This window comes from Lathyrus oleraceus, chromosome 7 (assembly GCF_024323335.1).
Source record: "Lathyrus oleraceus cultivar Zhongwan6 chromosome 7, CAAS_Psat_ZW6_1.0, whole genome shotgun sequence".
Classification (NCBI taxonomy): domain Eukaryota; kingdom Viridiplantae; phylum Streptophyta; class Magnoliopsida; order Fabales; family Fabaceae; genus Lathyrus; species Lathyrus oleraceus.
Genome location: NC_066585.1, coordinates 513,284,921 through 513,301,023, shown reverse-complemented (window position 1 = coordinate 513,301,023; position 16,103 = coordinate 513,284,921). Strand labels below are relative to the sequence as shown.

The 16,103-nt window shown below is 36.3% G+C and overlaps 1 non-coding gene across 1 annotated transcript; it reads right to left on the bottom strand.

The window, feature by feature from the left end:
- Positions 1-11,580: 11,580 nt before the first annotated feature.
- LOC127109963 (small nucleolar RNA R71) lies at positions 11,581-11,687 on the bottom strand. The gene has a single exon (XR_007797204.1). It is a non-coding gene; the product is annotated as a small nucleolar RNA R71 (small nucleolar RNA).
- Between the last annotated feature and the right edge of the window lie 4,416 nt (positions 11,688-16,103).

Genomic DNA, 16,103 nt, shown 5'->3' with positions numbered 1-16,103 from the left:
GGATTGTGGGAGACTTTTGATGGTATCCAAGTTGTGCGAAAGCGCTGCCGAAATCGTATTTTAGAATTAAGCATAAATTACCTGTAAAAGTGACAATAGCCCACATCGAGGGATTGTCACACCTGTTCTGTTTTTATTTTGTTTTCATCTTCATTGTACTCCTGGATCAAGAACAAGCTTTCCGTTATTTTCAAGTTCAAGTTAATTCCAGTTTTATTTTACGCAATTTCAGGTTCTTTTTACTGCATTTGGTATTTGTACGTTTTACTGTTTTAATTACTTGCATGTCATGTTGCTCTTAATTTTGAATGTTTTAATTCTGCTATTTTCAAATAATATCATGTCTTGCTAATTTATTCTGAGTCTAGCGTATGAGGATCATCGTTATCGACGGGACTCAGTAGAAATGATAGGTGCGAATTTATGATTTAACTTTGTTATGGCTTTAGTTTCCAATTGCATGTTTTACTGTTTTGGCACGAGAGTGTGAGATAAGTTAAGGTTCAATCCGATAGCGCGAGAGTGTAAGGAAGGAACCAGATAGTGGAAACTAGCCATCGATCCTAAAAATAGGGAGAGCTCTTTAGGCATAGTTTAGGATCTCATTTACTTTCAAAATACGCCTTCTAATTAGAACGGGCGAACGAGAGCAAAACCTTGTGGTTAGGAGGTGTGATCTTTGTCAATAGTACAAGAGTGTGAGACGGGACCTTTAAGTCGATATTTTCTACAAACACAATAGAATCATATTTAGTGCCCAATTCTACCTAATCCCTTAGGTACACGGAATCCATATTCCAGACTCATTTTCTATCATAACTTTTAAACCGTTAGAAATTAGTATTCTCATTTCCATTCCTACCCTTATGATCTTTAGCCTTAGCTTTGCACTACAATAATAGATAACATTAGCTTGACCATTCGTCTCTATGGGTTCGATAATCTTTTAAAACTACACGATAGGTTGTGCACTTGCAGTCATAATCCGATAGACACGCCCGTCGTGATCAATTCTTGATATGTTTATCCTAACCGATAATAAATATTCTTTGTGATGAGTTTATCCTTGATATGTTCACCTTAACCGGTGACGAATATTCTCTTTTTTTGGTCTTCTGCCCAGTAACAAGTAGTTGTAAATCTTATTTCTTTTTTGTGGTTTATCCTTGGTATGTTCATCTTAACCGGTGATAGATATTCTTCCTATGAGTTTATCCTTGATATGTTCACGAATATTCTCTTTTTTGGTCTTCTGCCCAGTAAAAGGTAGTTGTAAATCCTATTTCTTTTTGGTGGTTTATCCTTGATATGTTCATCTTAACTGGTGACAGATATTCTTCCTTCAAGTTTATCCTTGATATGTTCACCTTAACCGGTGATAGATATTCTCTTTTTTGGTCTTCTACCTAGTAACCGGTAGTTATAAATCCCATTTCCCCTCCTGAGTCGATCCTTGATATGTTCATCTTAATCGGTGACGGATATTCTCTTTCTTTCGTCTTCTACCAAATAACCGGTAGATGCAAACCCTATTTCTTTGCGAGTATATCCTTGATATGTTTACCTTAACCGACAACGGATATTCTCCCCGACAGTTTATCCTTGATATGTTTACCTTAAGCAGTAACGGATATTCTTCCTTCGGTCTTCTATCCCCGCAGATATTTGTAAATCCTATTTCTCCATTTTCCCCAGTAGGTTATTCTTACCCAGTAACCAGTCATGAATATTCCTCATTTGTTCTCCCCAGTGAGTCATTCTTGATATGTTTACTTTAACCAGTAACAGATGTTCGTTTGTTCGAGTGTATTATCTTCCTACCCAGTAACAGGTGGTAGATAATATATCTCTTTTACTCCTGCGTTGAAGTTTTTCTTCCCCAGTTGAGTTTGGATTCATATTTAGATTCATTCTAATTAACGCCTTTTCCTGGCGGTTGTTTCTTGCCGTGTTGGTTCTAGTCTGATACATAAAAATTCTTTCCCCCCAGTCTGAGTCTTTCCATTGATTCGTTTTCATGGAATCCCCTAGTATCTCCAGTAGTTTTTTAAGTCGTAGCTTGGCCTACACATAGTCTTTTATCCCCCAGAGTCTTTGTCTCCCCAGTGAGTTTTCCTTATGGAATGCATCGTGCTCTTGTGGACTTTCAGTATCTCCCGAATTCCTTTCCTTTGTGGCAGTATATTCCTCACAAAGATTATTTTTGCATTCATATCATATGCATCATGAGGTCTCTTAGGGACCAAAATTTGTTTCTTGATGTTGTTATTTAAGTCCATTCTACCAATTTGATACGAAGGTTTTAACCTTCACATCCTTTAATAGAATGTCCTTAAATAGGGGCAGTTGTATGACCCTAATTTTGACCCTAAGATCTCTCATGCCATCTCATTAACTTGGCATTAGCATTGGGATCACATTTTGGTATCCTCCTCACCTATCATTCATTGGGTTTGCAATGGGAGAGATCACCAAGCATTTATGATTGTATCATACTTTATTTTATTTTATTTACTAACCAAAATATGAAAAATATGTCTAGTGTAGCTTTGTTTCTTTTGTAGGTAGTGCGTATGTCCATTTGTGCCTCATCAAGCTCACAACTAGGGTTTGAGACCCTCAGTGCAAGGTACCAAGCAAGCAATGGTCTAATTCAGTTCTAAGCATCATATATGGATCCCCATATTCTTTACTTATCATTTTGATCAAGAATTCATCAAGAGTTTGAAGCTTGTTTGTCAAGGAAGCCCTAATTCATCTAGGTATTTTGTGTGACTTCCTCAACAAGTTTCTTCAACAATTGGTCAAAAATATTATGGTATACTTCATTTAACATCATCTTAAGAATATATGATCCTCCATGAGCCCCAAAGAGAAAAATAACTTCAAGTTTGCAAGTTGGTTCAAGGAGGTTGACCAGAAAAGTCAACTGGTCAAATATATGGTTCCCTAGACCCTATATCCTACAATTTTTGTCATATGAAAATTATTACAATATAAAATTTATGCTTTATGAAATTCCAAACAACTTTCATGTTGGCATAAATAGCTAATTTTTCTTTTAAAGTCATTTTTTATGGTGAAAAATTATTGGTCATTTTGTCCGTGCCATAAATAGAAAGTCAACTCCCAAGAACCATAACTTGCTCAATATTTATTATATGAATATGATCCAAGTTTCATGATCAATTTCAAGACGTCTTATACAACTTTTCTTCTTTTATAAAGGTTAAATTCCACTTGCAAGGGCATGTTCCATGAGGAAACATTATAGGTCCATTTTGGCCATTATCATTGAACATGCATTTTTTCCCAACTTCTAAAACCCATGACTCCATCATGAAAGCTCCAAATGGTGTCAAATTTGTGACCAAATTGAAGATAATTTAAAGATATACAAATTTGTAGAAGGAACCAAAGTCATTTGTGTAAGAACAAGATTTTGTGTCTACAATTCATCTCTAAGGTTTTGATGATAACAAAGGATGAAATAAATTGGTACCCTAACAAATTTATCTAAGTGTGCAAGACTCTAACAGAAAAAGGATCAGATATATAAACATCTGACAATCACGTAAGTCCAGAATAGCAACTTAGAATAAATAAAGCAGGGCTTCTGACTCTGAAGAAAAGAAAGCTCAGAGAGTCTGACGAAAGAAGACTCAGTCACTCTGTATCTGAACAGTTCCACACAATGAATTTGATGAATTATACTCTGAAGAAGGCATTATCAGAAAGACACATCAAGAACGTCTGAAGTATATCTGCTCCAAGCAACTATCTGAAGATATACATGCTGAACAAGAACATTTGAACTCCATGTACACTGATTCAAGAATAACCATAAAGACTTAGCTACAAAGTTTTCTACTTTTGGTATGAATCTATTTTTGGAAGAGATTAAACGCTCTCCAAATTTTCTATGGAAAGGACAACGAGATTAATGACATTAAAAGTCCATCATTGCCAAGATATTCATGAATGCTTCAGCTAACAGTCTCTTTGATCAAATCACTATATAAAGTCAGGATCATCTTCTTACAAAAGACGAAGAATACTGTAAGACCCCAATTCTGACCCTAAGATCCCTCATGCTATCTCATCGTATGCATTAGCATTGGGATCACACCTTGGCATCCTCTTTACCCCTCATTCATTGGGTTTGCATTGGGAGAGATTACCAAGCACAATTTGATTTTATCATACTTTTTTTTTCATTATTCACTAATCAAAATACCAAAAATATGTCAATGTATAGTTTGTTGCTTTTGTAGGTAGTGTGTATGCTCACTTGTGCTCCATCAAGCACATATCTAGGGTTTAAGACCTTCAGTGCAAGGAGTGTAATCAAGAAATGGTTCACATTGGCTCTAAGAACCATATATGGATCCCCATGATCTTCACATACTATTTTTATCAAGAAATCATCAAGAGTTTGGAGTTTGTTTGCCTTGGAAACCCTAATTCATTTGGGTATCTTGTGTGACTTCTTCAACAAGTTTCTTCAACAATTGATCAAATATTTCAAGGGATACTTCACATTACATCATATTATACATATATGATCCTCCATGAGTCCCAAAAGTCAATAGAATGTCAAGCTAGCAAGATGGTTCTTGGTGCTTGACCAAAGAAAGTCAACTGGTCAAAACTGGGGTTCCCAAGACCCTATCTCCTACAATTTTTGTCATATGAAAATGATTCCAAAGCAAAGTTACTCAAAATGACATTCCAAACAACTTTATCGTTTAGGTCAAGAGCTGTTTTTTCTTGTAAAGTCATTTTTTATGGTGAAAGTTATAGGTCATTTTGTCTGAACCCTAGTTTGGAGTTCAACTTCCTAAGATCATAACTTACTCAATTTTCATGATATGAAATCCATTCAAATTGCATGATCAAATTCAAGATGTCTACTTCAACTTTTATGTTTAGAGGAAGTTAAAATTCAACTTTAAAGTGCATGTTCCAAGAGGAAACATTCTAGGTCACTTTGGACCATTACCATTGAACAAGTGATTTTCCTCATTTGAAGGAATGTTTCTCATTTGAAGTCCATAGAAAAAGTTATTCAAGTTGGAAGAAGTGAACATTTGACTTAGGACTTAGAAAATTTTCAAATATGTTTGATTTCCCAAACTTCCACCTCAAAATTAATCTTGATACAAGCTTCAAATGTAAAGTGTTCAACAAGAAAGTTGTTCCCCTTGATCTCACCTTTTCAAAACATCCAAGATCACCTTATTTGGCCAAAGTATGAAGGACTTGCGCATGGGTGTAAGTTGAAGGACCATTTGGATGTTTTCCACTCCCACTTTTCTTACACAATTGCATGGCCTTCTAACATGGTTTCAGCATGATTCACACTCAATTATGGATCAGATTACATCACTTGATGGGCCTAGCACACGCCCATGCAAGCATGCAAAGAGAATTTTCAAATTTTTCCAAAATTGGAATTGTGTGGAAATCAATCTCATGGTCTATAAATAAGACCCTCATTGCTTAGAATTAAGGACCTCATGCCCAAGCTTTGAACCTACAACCTCAAACCCTCACCATTGAAGGATAAACTTGAAGATTTTCTTTGAAAATCGAGTTTCAGTTCTCTATCTGTTTTGAGATTGAAACTCCAAGAGTCCATACCTTTCCTTGATCCATTTAATTTCCAACAAGAATCTGAAGCAAGGCCAAGCATAATTGAAAGCAAGATCTTGCCAATCTGAAGCTCCATTGAAGGTGAATTTTCAGAATTTTCATCTCTTCGATTCTCCCTCAATTCTTCACCATTCTTGTTGATTTTTCGTTGTCTGAAGTCCTATAAATGTAGGCAAGAAGATTGAGTTGCTTTGAGGTCAGATCGAAGCAACTCAGTTCATGATCCTCAAAATTCAAATCCCTATATTTTTTATATACTTGGAATTGGAGAAAATTGAGGCCAGATTCGTGCTCCTGAGCATTTTTCCTTCAAATTAGTGTATCCACTTTTCATTTTCCTTTGAGTTAAGCTTGAACCAGACCGGTGGATCTCACCGGAGAAGATAACTGGAGCTAGGACTTCAGTGGTGTGCTGGCTTATCTAGGACCAACTGATCTGAGTCTCATCTTCTAATCTCACGTGTCAATTGTAATTACCATGCTTGTAGCGTGTTTGGCTCATGTGCATATGGAACGCGTGCTTCTGGACATCTGATCTGCCACCTCAATTAATGAGGGAGATCAGATGGCCCTTATTTTTTTGATTTTCTATTTATTTCATTTAATCCCTTATTTTTAATTAATTCATATCAATTTCATTTTTAATCCAAAAAATATGGGACTTTCACCAAAAAAACTAAAATATTTTCCTCTTTCATTTTCTGAAATAAAATTATTTTTTGGATTAATTTTGATACTTTTTATGATTTAATTGTTTTTGTGCATATTTTTAATTGCTTAAAAATACTTCTGACTTTTCAAAAATTATGAATTTTTTTGTCTAAGGTCCTTTGACCTTGTTAGACCTAGGATAAATCTCTTGGCCATTTATTTGATGTTTTGAAGAGGTTTTAGGTTTTTGATCAAACATAATTCAATTTAAATGCATTTTTATTTGATTTTTAATTGATTTTTAATTGATTAATTGTGTAGAAATTATGTTGAGCCATTTTTATTGATATGTGAAGTTTGACTATGTGTTTGGGCCTTGGTCAAGGTTAATTTGACTTTTGTTGGATTAAAATCATTGGATTTAGGGCATTGATGAAATGTACATTTCATCTCCCAAAATGAATGAATGATTTTAATTTGATAAAATTCCTCCCATGACTAATTTGTGTTTGTCTCATTTCCCCTCCCTATTCATCTTAAATCCCATTTTATCCCATCTCTTTCATTGACCAATGAAGTCTCAATATCCTAAGACTAATTGGTTCATCAATAACTTTGTGTTAGATGAACCAATACAAGTATGGATGAGATTAGGTCCATCCTTTGATCATTTTCTTTTTGTGTGTGGTATGTTTTAGGAGTATGGTTCATTATACCATATCTCTAACATGCATTAACACCAAAAAATTTATTGCCCGACCTCAGATAGTTGTGACTTCTACATAAGTCCAATTATGATTGCTTAACATAGTGTTAAATTTTGACCAAAAGGCACATCATTCTAGTAAGTGAGATTGTCCCCTTTCATGGTATTGGATGGAAACTTGGCCTTTTTTCCTTCCTTTGGAAGATGTCTTGGTTCAAGGATCCATGCTTGTGAGTAGAGGGTTGAGTGTTCTCCAAAGAATGACTTAAACAATTGAAAAGCAAAACACCACTAACATCTAATCAACTAACATTTGACTAACTTCTATTATTATTGATTTTAATTTAAAGTCATTTACTTTATGCAATTTAAATTCAAGTCATTTACCATTTCATTTTCCATTTACATATCATTTAACTTGTTTATGTTTATGTCATTTTCACTTTGCTCACTTGAGTCGTATGTTGTGATTGTATATATTTGTTTGTGTATCTTGCTTGTGCTTGTGGTCTTAGGACCTTAAAATACTTAATAAACAACAAAACCCCTAAAAAATGTTTATGTGGACTGTTGGGTTTGATCTGAGCTTTTGGACTAAGAATTAGGCAACATTTCATATGCAAAAAGGACTTGGCCAATGCCAACATTTCTGAGACCAAGTTATTGTGATTTGAGCTTTCATCTGATGTAAGTATTGGGATCCACTTGAGTTTATCTACTACATGGTCTTGATGCAACTGTTATTTTGATCTCATGATACACCTTATTCTAAGCAAAAATCAAGAAGTATTTCATCTGATACATGATAAGACAAAGAAGACGGTTAGCTATGGGTTTGTCTGCTAGGATGTGGCCATCTTTATTTGATGCCTTGCTCTTCATATTGCTAACTGCTTGTTGATTATTGCTTGATTCAAAGTCCAAAGGGAAAGTGGATTTTCTATATGACATTCTTCTCTATTGGATTGCATCCCATTTGTCAGATCTTTTCAACTCTTAACTTTTAATTTTATGCTTAAGATTAGTCTCTTCATCTCCTTCCACTTCTTAAATTTCAAAATCTCTCCCCCTATTCAAAAACTTTCTTTGATTTTGATTTTAAAACCTAGACTTTATTGCAAACTAGAAACTTTGGCCTTATGTCATTGCTTTTTTTAAACTCTCTTCTTAAATCAAACTTGTAAATGAACTTAACCATATTGACTTAAAATTTCAAAAGACAAAAAGAACTAACACCCATTCAAACTTTTGGGCTTTTTGTGCCTCTTTTAAACTTAATTTTGATTAAAAGCAATCCACTCATTTTAAAATTGTTACCACGAACTATGAGGTTTTGATCCCTAATTTTTATGTTGGTACGTAGGCACAAGTACGAAGATCTTGTCAAACACAAAAATATGAACAATGAATTATTTTCTCATCCCCACACTTTATTTGTTGCAAACACCTTTTATACCAAAAACACATACACACATAAAAAAGGGCTCCCTAGGAGTAAATAGGACACTTTGGATGCTAACACCTTCCCTCTGTGTAACCAACCCCCTTACTGGTAATCTCTGGCATTTTATTAGTTTTGATTTGAAAACTTCTTATCTTTGGATTTTGTTTGTACTTTTCCCCTATTCTTTGGAAACAATAAAAGCGAAGTGGAGACTCTGGTTTTATTGACGTTAAGTTTATCCGTAGCTTAATGGTCATGAATTTACCACTACAGAAGTTAAATGGCGACTCTGCTGGGGAGTAGTCCTCAGTGGGTTTAGCTTTCTTTTTTATGTGTATATAATTGTATATTTGTTGTTTGTATTTGTTTGTGTGATATAATTTTCTTGTTGTGCTTGGTGATCCCTGAGTGGTGAGATAAGTTCTAACCTGAACTTGAGTGCAATTAAGATAGGAAGATGGTATAGTCATGTTCGACTTGTGTGGAGTAGTTCTTAACAAGTTGACTTGAGACTCATCTACTCAGTGGAGACCCTTTTGGAGTAATTGATGTCACACAAGTTATTTGTGATTAGGAATTACTTTCTCTGATATGGGGTCCAAGAAGCTGAGGATCGTAGAATATTTAACCCCACTTAACTTATTTAGGACGTAGTGCGAAGACTGTTCAAGTGTAGACTTGATAACAGTTGTACGCGATACTACACTCATACGAGTTTCTCTTGTGAATATTATGGGTTGATGAGTGATAACATGAAATTATATCACATTTTAGGACTTAATTCAATTAAATTATATTATTATTTGCTTCAATTTATTTCATTTTACTCGATATTACTCGGTATTTCCTTTCTATTTATCTCAGGTAGTTTATTTGAAGCACAATTAAAAAAGGGAAGAAAAGGAGGTGCAGAAAGAAGTTTTTGAAACAAATATCAAAAGCCAAAGCCCAGCCCAAAAAAGGCACAGGCGTTGTGCCTGTGACGAGCGTCACAAGGGCTGTGACGAGCGTCACGCCTTGCACACTCCTGTGACGAGCGTCACACATGGTGTGACGGACGTTACACCATTCCCCTATATTTTTGCCTTCAGAGACGTTGAGTCCTATTTGCACGCCTAACCCTTCGTTACGTGAAGACCCCTTGACACGGACTACTTTTGGAAACCGTTACAGAAAGTACCAGTATAAATATCAGCTTTGCAAACCCTGCAGCGGTTCCACGCTTCCACACTTTTTCCAGTTTTCGCTTTTTCGCATTTTTCTTTTTCCAGCAGCTTAAGCATATTTTTACAGTACTACTTTTACAATTTTTATATTGTTTCTTTTGCAATTCTATTTTCTTTTCTAGCACTTAATTAATTTTTCGCACAATAGTTTCTACACCGGAAACTATTGTGTACCTTTTACCAGATCTAACCTTACGTTAGAATCTAGTTTTTTTATTCCTTCGCTTTTATTTTCCTGTCTGATTGAAGAATTCAAGAAAAGATCCAACCGACCTGTGGTGGAGTGTTCAAGACTGCTGTTTAATTTCTCAGGTTCTTTAATTATTGTTTGAATTTATATATGCTTTGTTTTATTGTTTATTTATATTATATGCTTGAGATGAATCTGTTTATGCATGATATTTATTTAAGTCTGTTTAGTATGTCTGGCTAAATTATTTAGGTATCGGTATGTAAAGTAAGCGGAATGAAGGAATCAAAACTAAGTTGGATTAATTAAGTTTAAAATTAAAATCACTCTTTTTACGGTCTCAATTTACAGGTTTAATAACAAAGTTTTTGTACGAAAGTAAAAGACATAAAGAAGTTAAAATCAATAGAGCGAGAGTTTGAGGTTTTGACTGGACAGTGTAAATTGGACATTAATTCTAGATCAGGGCGAGAGCAATTTTTAGAGTTAATTAAATTCTAACCTTTTTCAAAAAGTATTTTTAAAGATTGAATGTGAGGACGAGAGTTAAGCATTTGAATTTAATTATATAACCTAAGTCAACAGAGCGAGAGTTTGAGATAAGGGTGTTTAAATGATTAGTGTTTTCTTAAAAAGAGTTTCTACGGATTCTATTGTTTTCAAAAAGTGGTTTTTGACTTAACTATAAGTGACAGCTACGTTAATATAAAATCATAGTTTATTCAACAGAGCGAGAGTTTGAGATAAAACTTTTAATCAATAGAGTCAACTGAAAAGATTCATTTTAAAACCAAGAAACCAACAAAGAATTGATTCCCTAATTACGACGAATTACATACCGATATCCGCTTATTAGATATTTATTTTAGATCTTATTTTAGTTTTAGCTTTTTTCCCCCAAACAATCAAAGTATTACCTGCCTTAGCTTTACGAAGTAACCTTAGATAACGGTATATCGATTCATAAGTCCCTGTGGGATCGATATCTTTTAAAACTACGCGATAGAACTGTGCACTTGCAGTTTGTACCCCAAATTCGACTCATAAAGTCGCGATCAAGTTTTTGGCGCCGTTGCCGGGGACTTTTATTTAGTCGATATCGTAACTCTTCTGTTACGCTGTAGAGACTAAGGCTTTTCTTTCTCTTTTCTTTCTTTCGTTGATTTGTATGCCACGCACTCGCTCACAAGGCGAGCCATTCTACTTACGAATCAACGATATCGAACTATATCTCCAAGTCTTACGACGAATTCGGGAATATCGTGCTGCAAACAATCTCCCTCCGGTAGAACTTCCCGATTTCAAAAATATTTTCCCTTCGATACCCGAGATGGCAGAACCAGCTCGTGCTCTTCGAGATTACGCCGCTCCATCGCAAGATGAACCGCATTCAAGTATTGCTCCACCCGCAATCGAAGCAAACAACTTTGAACTCAAACTTTCACTGTTGCAGGCAGTGCAACAGAACCAATTCTCTGGAAATCCTACCGAGGATCCTAACCTTCATTTATCCGTATTTGTCCAATACGCTGATACTGTTAAAGCTAATGGTGTCACTCCAGAGGCAATTCGACTTCGTCTTTTTCCTTTCTCACTAAGAGATAGCGCTAGAAGATGGCTTCAATCTCTTCCTTCCAACTCAGTCACCACATGGAACGAGTTGAAGAAAGTTTTTCTTGCTCGATATTTTCCGCCAAGCAAAACAGCTATGTTAAGAGCCCAAATAAATGGATTTAAACAGAAAGATAACGAATCTCTCTTCGAAGCATGGGAAAGATACAAAGACATGATGAGACTTTGTCCACACCATGGTTTAGAAGACTGGTTAGTAATTCATACATTCTATAATGGTCTCCTGTACAACACGAGGTTAACAATAGATGCCGCCGCAGGTGGTGCACTAATGAACAAACCTTATGTTGATGCCTACCAACTTATCGAAAGCATGGCTCAAAACCACTATCAGTGGGGAAGCGAACGAACAATGGTGGAAAAACCTCAAACGAAAACTGGCATGTACGAGATAAGTAACCTTGATCATGTTAATGCAAAAGTGGATGCTCTGGTCCAGAAAATTGAAAGTTTAAATGTATCACCTCCAGCCACCATGGTTGCCATAACTCAGAATTGCGAAGTCTGTGGAATCCAAGGTCACACCCCTGCAGATTGTCAACTCCTAACAGGAATCCAAGCGGAGCAAGTAAACTATGCTCAAGGAAGCCCTTACTCGCACACCTATAACTCAAATTGGAAGAATCATCCCAATTTTTCATATAAGAGTAATAATGCTTTATACGCACCTGGACAATCTCCAAATCAAGCACCAGCTATACCTCCGGGATATCAGAAGCCGATTCCATCTACACCTAACAATAACGCCCCTAGGAAATCCAACTTGGAAATCATGATGGAAAACTTTATAGCTTCTCAACAGCAAACCAATAAAGATTTCTTAAACCAGAATGTACACACTGGCGAACAAATAAAACAACTAGCAAGTAAAGTAGATGCCCTGGCTACTCATAACAAAATGCTGGAAACGCAAATTTCACAAGTAGCTCAACAACAAGCGCCTACCGCTGCCCCAACTGGTACATTTCTTGGCCAACCCCAACCTAACCCAAGAAGCCACGCTCATGCAATTATACTGAGAAGTGGAACGGAAGTGGAAGGACCGTCTGACCCAAGGATAGAAAACCAAAACTCTAAAAAGTCAACTGAGGAGGAAAGTGAACCTAAGGAAAAGGAAGAGAGTAATAAGGAAACCGTAGAAAAGAAGGAACCTTATGTACCTCCACCACCTTATAAACCACCTATCCCTTACCCTTAAAGGCTTATTAAAACCAAAGATGCGGGCCAATTCAAAAAATTTGTCGACCTACTAAAACAATTAAACGTCACAATTCCGTTTACAGAAGCTATTACGCAGATGCCCTCATATGCCAAGTTTTTAAAAGAAATTCTTTCTAATAAAAGGAAACTTGAAGATAGCGAAACCGTTACACTCACCGCTGAATGTAGCGCTATAATCCAGAATATGCCTCCTAAACTTAAAGACCCAGGTAGTTTCTCTATACCCTGTCACATAGGAAAATTTGTCATTGACAAAGCCTTATGCGATTTAGGATCCGGTATTAGTGTTATGCCTTTATCCATATGCAAGAGACTTGAAATGGGAGAATTAAGACCAACTAAAATGTCTGTGCAACTAGCAGATCGTTCCGTAAAATATCCTGTAGGAATTCTTGAAAACGTTCCAGTGCGCATAGGTCAATTCTACATTCCAACTGATTTTATAATTATGGATATTAGAGAAGATGAAGTTACACCCATTATACTGGGAAGACCGTTCTTAGCAACTGCCGGTGCAATCATAGATGTAAAACGAAGACGACTCACTTTTGAAGTAGGAGAAGAGAAAATTGAGTTCATTCTTTCCCAATTTTTGAAAGCACCTGCAATAGAAGATACATGTTACTTTATGGATATCATCGATGAATGCATAAAAGAAACGGAGTTAGAAAAAGACAAATCATCTGACTATCTTGTAGAAGACAAACTTAACCAATGTTTAGCAATAACACCGGATCCTACGCAATGCCTTAAGAAACCAACCTTAGACCTGAAAACACTTCCCAAGAATCTGAGATATGAATTCCTAGACTTAGAACTTGAACGACCAGTGATAGTTAATGCTGACCTAGGAAGACTCGAAACAGAAAAACTCCTGCATATCTTAAGAAAATATCCAACCGCACTAGGTTACAGCATCACCGATCTTAAAGGAATAAGTCCTTCTATTTGTATGCACCGCATCATGCTAGAAGAAGATTGTAAAACTTCTAGGGAACACCAGAGGAGACTAAACCCGATCCTGAGTGAGGTAGTGAAGAAGGAAATAACCAAGTTATTAGAGGCAGGTATCATATATCCTATATCTGATAGCAAATGGGTTAGTCCTGTACACGTAGTACCAAAGAAAGGAGGTATAACAGTCATTGAAAATGAAAAAGGAGAAACTATAACCAAACGAATCGAATCGGGATGGAGAATATGCATTGACTATAGGAAACTAAACAAAGCAACCCGAAAAGATCATTTTCCTTTACCATTCATTGACCAGATGTTAGAACGATTAGCAAAACATTCTCATTTCTGCTATCTAGACGGTTACTCAGGTTTCTTTCAAATACCAATTCATCCTGATGACCAAGAAAAGACAACGTTCACGTGCCCTTTTGGTACCTTCGCTTATAGACGAATGCCGTTTGGCTTGTGTAATGCTCCTGCAACTTTCCAAAGGTGCATGATGGCAATATTCACCGATTTCCTAGAAAACATCATGGAAGTATTTATGGATGACTTTTCCGTATGCGGACAAAGCTTTGAAGAATGCCTTGAAAACCTAGAGAGAGTTCTAGAGCGATGTGTAAAAGTAAACCTAGTACTTAATTGGGGAAAATGCCACTTTATGGTACAAGAAGGAATTGTTTTAGGACACATCATCTCGAACAGAGGAATTGAAGTAGACAAAGCCAAAATAGAGGTAATCGAAAACCTTCAACCCCCGAAAACTGTGAGAGAAGTACGAAGCTTCTTAGGACATGCCGGTTTTTACCGACGATTCATTAAAGACTTCTCTAAAATAACTAAACCTTTAACCGGACTATTAATGAAAGATGCTGAATTCATATTCGATAATAAATGTTTAGAAGCATTTCAAACGCTTAAACAAGCACTGATCTCCGCACCCATAATGCAGACACCAGATTGGAATGAACCATTCGAAATAATGTGTGATGCTAGTGATTACGCTGTAGGTGCTGTTTTAGGACAACGAAAGGATAAAAAGCTTCATGTTATATATTACGCAAGTAAAACTCTAGATGAAGCACAAATGAATTACGCCACAACCGAGAAAGAACTTCTAGCAGTAGTGTTTGCGTTAGATAAATTTCGTTCTTACTTGGTCGGAGCCAAAATAATCATCTACACTTACCACGCTGCTATCAAATACCTCTTAACTAAAAAGGATGCTAAACCTAGACTCCTAAGGTGGATCCTGTTGCTACAAGAGTTCGATTTGGAAATCAAAGACAAGAAAGGAACTGAAAACGTAGTAGCTGATCACCTCTCTAGACTTGAGAACCTTGAATCGGAAAGAACATCAATTAACGATGATTTCTCGTACGATAAGCTTATAACTACTTTAGAAGAAAATAACGCTGATAAACAGGTAGAAACCACCTTAGCTATATCTGTTACACCGTGGTACGCTGACCTCGTTAATTATTTAGCTGCCGGAATAGTTCCACCTACCTTATCCTACCAACAGAAGAAACGATTCTTCTATGACATAAAACATTATTACTGGGATGACCCCTTACTTTTTAAAAGAGGCCCCGATGGTATTTTCCGTCGGTGTATACCCGAAGAAGAGGTAGAAAATATAATCCAACACTGTCACTCCGCTCCTTATGGTGGACACGCAAGTACATCCAAGACCTGCTCTAAAATCCTACAAGCCGGTTTTTATTGGCCAAGTATATGGAAGGATGTACATGCAGCTATTAAGAGATGTGATAGATGTCAACGCACAGGAAACATATCTAGACGTGACGAGATGCCACAAAAGGGCGTTTTGGAAGTAGAGATTTTCGACGTGTGGGGAATAGACTTCATGGGACCTTTTCCATCCTCTTTCGGTAACAAATACATACTCGTGGCAGTTGACTACGTATCGAAATGGATTGAAGCTATAGCTTCTCCAACAAACGACACACGAGTAGTAACTAGACTCTTTAAGAATATAATATTTCCAAGGTTTGGTGTCCCAAGAATAGTAGTCAGTGATGGTGGATCGCATTTCATATCCAAGGTACTCGAAAAACTACTGCTTAAGTATGGCGTAAGACATAGAGTAGCGACACCTTACCACCCTCAAACCAGTGGGCAAGTGGAAGTGTCTAACAGAGAAATCAAACAGATACTAGAGAAAACAGTCGCCACTTCAAGGAAAGACTGGTCATTGAAATTACCAGAAGCTTTATGGGCTTACCGAACTGCTTACAAAACTCCCATAGGGACAACCCCATTTAAGCTAATTTATGGAAAATCCTGTCACCTCCTGGTAGAATTAGAACATAAAGCCTATTGGGCTATTAAAAATCTAAATTTAAACTATAAAGCCGCCGGTGAAAAGAGAATCCTTGATATAAGCGAATTAGAGGA